At 44.6% G+C, this 8,002-nt stretch overlaps 1 long non-coding RNA gene across 8 annotated transcripts; it reads left to right on the forward strand.

Moving 5' to 3' along the window:
* The first annotated feature begins 299 nt into the window (after window positions 1–299).
* LOC119307683 lies at window positions 300–4,891 on the forward strand. 8 transcript variants are annotated; one of them, XR_005149475.1, is made up of 6 exons: window positions 300–671; window positions 790–1,599; window positions 1,775–1,869; window positions 1,994–2,283; window positions 2,383–2,475; window positions 4,520–4,891. It is a non-coding gene; the product is annotated as an uncharacterized LOC119307683 (long non-coding RNA). The 8 variants fall into 8 exon arrangements; XR_005149474.1 differs by lacking the exon at window positions 4,520–4,891 and adding an exon at window positions 3,313–3,770; XR_005149479.1 differs by lacking the exon at window positions 4,520–4,891 and adding an exon at window positions 3,313–3,770 and having other exon boundaries at window positions 1,994–2,230.
* The last annotated feature ends 3,111 nt before the right edge of the window (window positions 4,892–8,002 follow it).

Below are 8,002 nucleotides of genomic sequence, written 5' to 3' on the forward strand. Positions count from 1 at the left end.
TGGCCTGGGAGCCATGGTACTACGACTCCAGAGGAGCGGTACTACCGTTGGCTCCCGTGGTACTACCGCGCAATGGCACGGTACTACTGCAGGTGCCTGCGGTACTACCGTTCCAGGGAGCAGTACTACCGCAAGCTCAGCAACAGCAGCCAGGATAATCGCATCTCTACTATTAAAGGAGGATCGAACGTCGTGATGGTTCGACCTCCTGGTAGGCTATCGATCCCTCGCTCGGCACCCTTCGCACCCACGCCGTAAAAATCTGGAAACGTTTTCGTTCGACCTCCCATCCCTTCTACCCTCCCACCTCCTTTTTTTATTCCCATTCCACCACGATCCCCAACCCCAACCCTCGTTCTCTTCTCCCTTCCCCATGTTCCTCACGGCGCTAGCAGAGGTGAGAGGCGCTCGTGGCAGAGTACGGGGAGGTGCACCACGGATTTCTGCTCGCCATCCTGCCGCAGCGGAGATGCTCGCTCCTCATTGCGACCGCGTTGGTTGTGATGTGGCCGGCCCAGGCATCCACCCCTGTGGCTTTCCCCTCCGCTGTCGTTCGTGGGCGATGGATCGGTCGCTCTCCACCGTCGACTTGTCCTCCGCACTCTCGCTCATCCACATCGTCTTCGCCTCTACGGGATCACGGGATCAACACACCTCTGGCCCCGCTGTGAGTACGTCCGCTCATCCACTTTGTGGGATCCTGCCTTTATGGTCGACCACTTCTGCTTTATGTCGTCGTGCGGCTCACGGTCCCATCTAAAGCTTCCATCCATGGTGCTGATGACACAGGTGAGGAGCCGCCCATCCCTCTGTAATCCGAGATGTCGCCCCACCATTCCTGTTCCGCCAACAACAACATCTCCCCTGACCGCTTGTCGTGCCTTGCCTCCAAATCGGATCACTGCAGTCTGAAGATAAGCTTCATCATTGATTCTTTTTTCTTTATGTTTCTTATGTTATTTGTCACTTCACCGTGAACGTCATGAGATGTCTTGTTGGTTCAATGATGAACTGAATAGATCGTGTCACTTTGATCATGTCGTTGTATGAAGAATATGGGAGTGCCAACCATTGGCGACTCATTCTATAATCTGTACTATCATGTTCAGTTAGTTTCTGGACAGATGAGTATATGTTTAGTTTATATTGTGCCATTGGTCCAAGAATTGCTCTTGTATAGAAGTGTAGCAATGGATGGTCCAAAAGCAAATCATATTCTAATTGCTGCAGAGTTTAAAAACCAACTGGAATACATTTCCATTTGCTTTCTGCTGAAGCTTGAATGATCTTCTTTTTTCAGTATTTTGATGCAGTCTTATCTCAACCACATGATGGCACACTATATAAGACCTCTAACCTGACGTGGAAGGACGAACTTCGACCATGGAGCAGAGCACAGCGACGGTGGTCGTTGTCATGGATTGATGGTCAATGATAAAGAGCAGGGGCCCTCGGATGCTAGCCCTCCTCCCGCTGCTATCCTCCCCATCACCTACGAGATGTATATGATGCTGACTTTCAGAGGCTGAACAATTAGGTTGATATTGAAGGAGTAATAAAGGATCAATGGGCCAAGATGTTTTGAGATCAAACGGTGAGGTAATATTGTGTACTTGTGCTAAGTACTTTTGGTTTTGCCTGCTGAAGGATTCATATGGTTACAAGTTGTACCTCTGATAGTGCTAAATCATATATATTTCTTTCAAGTACATTACTCGTGCATTTTTCCTGCAATGGTCTGACACAATTTTATCATGCCGTTCAAATTAACTAGGTGCTAGGGACAGTCCTCCAGAGCAAAAGCATTCAGTTTCAAGGACATCATAAGATGCTAAAAAGTCCAATTCAAGTAATTTCATCATAAAACAGGTAATTATTGACTTCTAAAAACTGATCTACACAGTTAAAGTTTCTGGAAATATCACAGAGGTAACTTACCTGATAGCTAGGATATATATTTGAAGGGTAAGTTTTTTTGGATTGTTTGAGGTAGGGCTACAAGTAACAACTGGAGAAGAAGGGGGCCAAAAATCCAAAAAGGCATTGGGCGTGCAGCCACTCCGCCGACATGACAGTCTTAGTACGCGGCACTGCGTAAACACGCATTGCGGTGGCGACCACTGACACTGACAACAACGTGGCTTTTCAGCGAGCGGCGACCCTGACGGTGGCAGCACCCATCACATAAGGCAACGCTCCGACCATACCCGATGGTGTTCCCTGAGCCATGGTGTGTGCCTTCTCCTCCCCTAGATCATCTCACCAATTACTTGCACGCTAGAGGTAGGCTAGACCATACTGAAAACGAACTTCCATTTTCACAATTATTTCTTTCTCTCTTTTTGTGCATCTCCGATCCCTGTTCATACTTTATTACTACAGGAATGTATATCATAGATTATCTAGAAACGATACTGCTTACTTCTGATGCTCCATCATCGTGCCAGGCTTCATTTAATCCTAAAGGCTCCTTTGGTTAGTAATTCATCTACTCTTCATCATTGCCTGCAATTTTCATCACTGACTGTAGTTTTGTAAATTAATTCATCCTTGGTAAGTTTTGACTGTCTATTCTTTGCTCATTGGCTCTGTATGGCGATTGTCACATGTTTAATTTGACTGCACATTGGACATGTAATTATACATTTCGAGGTATAACGCTGGTGTTTGTTTCTACATTTGAATATTTCTCTTGTGGGGTAGAAACCATATTCTATTCCCCCTGTTGGGCCAACTTGCTTGTAGAATCACAATGGGAGAATTATTGATTTGTTAATCCCTTCCTTCAACATGTTAGAACTTGCATTTTCCTGCTTAAAGTATTACGTTAATACACTACATAATCACTGGTGCCTGCAGAGCTGACGCAATATAACAAATTAGGCTGGGTCTGAAAGATGCAGCCATGTTGGCCTCGCCAATGAGTGAATGTTGGAAGATGCAACATTAGGAAATGCCGAGTATATATGGCAACATCCATGGTTCTGTCTCCTATCTCATATAAGGCCTAATTAAGTCTCCTTGTTCTTGTTACAAGTCATTTAGCACTGATGTGATTAGTGATGTTCCACTGACCTGGAGGTGTGTTATCACATACCAAGCAATTAATCATTACCTAAAGTCATGTTCATTGCCTCGATATCATTCCCTATGTCTTTCTTGAATTCTTTGCTGAAGACAATTTCCGTGAGATTAATTTCCTTTTTGTTCACTTCAGTTTTTATTTGTTCTATAGTTCACACCTGGTCCCTTCAGTGTAACTTATTGAATAACAAAGTTTTGTATTTTATTCATTGCATGTGGTACCTATAGTCAAGGAAAAACATCTACCTATATTGCTGACATAGTTGCAAGATTTATACGTATTGAGCAAGAACTCATTAGATCGAGAGAAGTCCAACAAGGAGATCTCTCTTGCCTCTTATGAAGTGTGTCAGATTTAGAAAGAAAGAAGTGGAGATTTCTTTTAGGCCAAAGAGATGGGTCCGAAAGAGTTAGTTTCTGAAGTTATTTAGAATGTTAACCTCCCGTTGGAGGCATTTGGCACTTAGCCTTTGTTGCTGTACATCCGAGCTAACTTATTGACATCCTCCAAATTTCCTTTCTACTTTTTAAATCTTGTTATGTTGTCTCTTGGGTAGGCTTCAACCTGTTTCCTGTAAAACAAATAAGATTGCAAAAGTATATTATTAGCATGTATCGATTGTAGTGCATAACACATCAGATTGTACACAATGATGTCCCTTTGTATGGAAGAACAAGTGAACACATCAAAATGTATTTTTTGTTGTGTTTATACCTTCAATGTGGGTATCTGAATTTAAACCCAAAAAATAGATTATTTTCCTTTTTTTGTTTTATTATGTTCCAAATACTTAGAGTGGTTGTTTGTTAATTCATGGCAGTATCACTTCTATTTTCTTTCTGTTTATTTCCTTTAATCAAAATTTTGAACTGGACAAGGGAGTTTTTTTTAAGAACCTGGACAAGGGAGGTTGTCCCCTCCTATTTTGCACGCTGAATAACTCATGAAACGAATGATATAGCCATCAAGATTTTGTTATTCTTACACTGAATGCATCTAAAGAAAATATTATTACAAGTAATGAATGGATTGTTGTACATCAAGATCTATATTTTTCTTCAACACTCTTTGATCCATTGTTTCTAGAGGCAATGCTGAAAAATGTATTCTCTTCATCAGTTTGGAGGAGGTGTGACTTTTTTCTCCTCACACAAAGCTAGGAAGTAAATAACTCAATTCTCTTGTTTCTAGGGAGGATGTATAAGGTTTGACACATGCGTGAAATATAACTCAAGAGGGTTGCGTGTTGAATGAGAGATATTATGAGTTTGATATTTTTTTCTAAGGATTTAAATGCTTCTAGAATTTTTTAAATATGATTGCTTTGTAAGATTGTTTATCGCGCAACAGTGTTCTGTATATTGATAACCAAGAAGAGTGGGTGAAGAGGATGGAATAAATGACCGCAAATACATTACATTTTTTCCATATTAGGTGTGCATGGGCGAGTACTTAGATGATGCTAGACGAGACCAATCGCAGCAATAAGAGCCAAATGTGAGTTGAGAGGCAGGTGAAGTGGGTATAAGAAGTGACCCAAACCTTATCAAAGATTGTCTAATCAAGGTAGGGGAAGTTACATAAATGATGGCGAAGCGATGCGAGTAGGATGATGATGGGGCCAAACAACCATTGTTGATCTAAAGGCAGACCCGAAGGCGACAGTGGAGAGACCATCAATGTAACAGTAACTATAGTATGCCTAACCAGAGTAGGGAAAGATACATACACGACAACGAAGCAACGATGCAACTGAATCACAACTCCAAATGCAAGGCTACCTTTTTCCTAGAGATTTGGTCAAGGTGGTGATGAACCTTTTTGTATACTGAATCACAATGACAAATATATGCACTTGAAATTTGAGTATGAGTCATGTGGGTTTTATTTAAAGTGCGGGTATAATGTGATATTTGTCACAACAATCATATGCTACCTCCGACATACATAGTGTAAATTATAACAACATTAAAATCAATTTCTCTCTGCAAAAATTATTGTTGTTTCGTGGCAACGCACGGGCATTCAACTAGTAGAGGATAAATGGGGGATGCTCCAAAGTGCAAGGGAAAGGTGGAGACAAGGAAGGGAACGTGTACGTGATGATTCCACCCGAACCTTTCCAACGCGGACCCCCTCTTAATAGAACGGCTCTCCTACGACTCAAATCCACCAAAAAGAAACGTAGAAAAACGCCGTCTTCAATAGTCTTCAAGGGGCGTCGAACCGTCTTGTGCCTAGCGATGAAGCGTCTGAGAAACTCAAGGCACACGATTAGTCCGCAAAAGCATTGTCATCAATCACCAAAACACCTTAGAGATAAATATGCCCTTACAATCTCCCCCTTTTTGGTGGATTGATGACAATACGGGATTTGCACAAAGGGAAATAATATTGAGCAGAGGCAAACCCCTCCTCTCTAAAATATAGACGGGCTCCCCCTAGATGTGTGCAATCTAGATGGATGCTTTGGACTGCACAACACACAAACTAGGATCAACACTCCCCCTATATTTTAGAGACAAGGCATGATCTTGCAAGGGTAATACTAACATCTAAGAAAGAACATAAAACAAAGGTAGCACAAAATATCACGAGCTCACTAAGATAGGTAGAGTGCATATGTCTTACACCATATGAAGGAAAGCAACCCAAAGCAACCGAAACGAGGTTCAAATGAGGTTCAAACGAGAGAGCAAACACATCGAACACGACACACGACTCGCAAATCCCTACACTCTCTCCCCCTTTGGCATCGAGACGCCAAAAAGGCAGAGAGGACACCTACACACAAGGGGTGGCTCAATCAGACTCGGCGGCAGGAATGGTCTCCTCGACGTCCTCCTCAGAATCAGTCCACTTGTAGCCTTGTTTCACCATCCACTCAGCCTCTGGAGTGATGCGATCCTCAGAACCGCCAGACACGTCCTCTCCATACAGCCTCATGATCTTCTCGTACCGGCGGCGACTCTCCTTGGATCCCACGTGAGTCCTGTACTGCCCCTTAGCTTGCATGCAGAAAAGAGTCTTCATCTTGTCCTTCAGCTTCTTGGCCCACGAGGGCTCAGAGGAACTATGGGAAGACCTAGCAGCACGATCCTCAGCAACATCATCTGCTCCAGCCTCCTCCTCATCAACAGCCCTCCTAGCAGCAGACGCCTCAGCACGAGTAGTAGTGTTGGCCCAGTTGGGCTTGACACGGAGACTGATGGGATCATGCCGAATCCAGTCTGGAGCAAGGAACTCATCACCAGGGTACAGCTTCTCCCAAGTCTTGGAGATCAACAGAAACAGGTATGGTCCATAGATAGGCACCTTGCGGTTGAACACCGCAAACCGAAGCTCACACCACATGATGTGTGAGACATCAAGTGGCTGAGTCTGAGACACACGTGCCTCCTCGCACAGGAGCATCATATCCACCATATAGGAATGAACCTTGTCCTTGTCGCCAATGCGAGGGAACAAAGAGTTGCGGAAGATGCGATACATGATATCTAGAAAGGAGTTGAGCACCCACAACGACTTGCCATTGGGAAGCACCTTCTCAACATAGAACGGCTGAATCGTGTCCTTGTTAGCAGACTCAGAATTGGCATGGGGGCGAACACCCATGGGTGTGTCGAGTCCGTCATCAGGAACCTGGAGCAGATCCATTAACTCCTTCTAGGTAGAAGTCAACTGATGGCCATTGGTCATCTAGGTCATCCTCCGCTCCTCCCCAGAGTGAAAGAAAACTGAGGCAAAGAACTGACAGATAAGCTCAACACCCGACATTCATGAGTTTCAAATGAAGAATGAAGAGTGCCCTGCCCCTCTTTTTTCCCCCTAAATCTTGGATTTCGAAGTTGGTAAAGACCCACCCTAGTCAAGGTGGAAAGAGATCACATGTTCAATACCAAACTGATCCACCAAATCCAGAGCTTCTACAAAGTACTCACGAAACTTGTCCTTCCTCAGGTGATGCATGTCTATCCACTTGACATCCACGTAGGTATTTTGCTTGTTCTTGATGACATCCAGATAAGTAGAGTCTGCTGCTTGGACCAAAACAATTCACTGCCTCTGATGGTAGCACGAGGATTCACATACGGGTTGATCTGCCTGAGACGAATGCACTCAGAAGGGGGAATCTCATCCATGCCCTTAGCGGGTTCCTTGTGCTTGCTAGCGAAGGTCTTGACAGAGCGCTTGGGGGCAGTGGAGCCCTCTGGTGCTTCACCTGGATTGCGCAGACGCTTGGAGCCAGTGTCACGACTGGGATTTGAATGGCGAGAGCCACCACCTGAGACACAAAGCGCAAAACACCCACGACAAGCAAAAAGGATCAATGCAAAGACCACGGCAAAGCAAAAGAAACACATAGAAAGCATACGTGGTAATTGCCATGAGAGAGATTGGACCCAACGGTAGTACTGCCTGGTGCCGCGGTACTAAAATTTTAGTACCGCTCCTAGTTGCGGTAGTACTGTGTGAAGTCACGGTAGTACCGGGGCTGGGAGCGGTAGTAAGATCCTAGTGCCATAGCTCGTGCGGTAGTACTGCACCGGACGGGCGGTAGTACCGGATGAGCGGTAGTACCGCACATGTGGCGCGGTAGTACCGCACCGCGTCAGATCCGAACCAGAATTTGAATCTGAGAGGAACCGCGAAACCACAGCGGTACTACGGTTGATCAAATCTATCACAGGACAACATATCAAGTATAATCCCTACGCAATACTACTCTCCTACATCGTACTATTGCATAGATTTAACCTAAAATCTCAAGAACACATGTATCTCCCCAAAAACCTAGAGGCAAAGAAAACAACCAAAAAGAAAGGGATTTGGGGAAGGACCTTGTTCCATGGCAAGAGCACGTGGTGGGGAACGATCCCGCCGGATGGAATCGCAGGAGAGCAGCCGGAGGCAGAG

The sequence above is a fragment of the Triticum dicoccoides genome, chromosome 5B (genome assembly GCF_002162155.2).
Source record: "Triticum dicoccoides isolate Atlit2015 ecotype Zavitan chromosome 5B, WEW_v2.0, whole genome shotgun sequence".
Lineage (NCBI taxonomy): Eukaryota > Viridiplantae > Streptophyta > Magnoliopsida > Poales > Poaceae > Triticum > Triticum dicoccoides.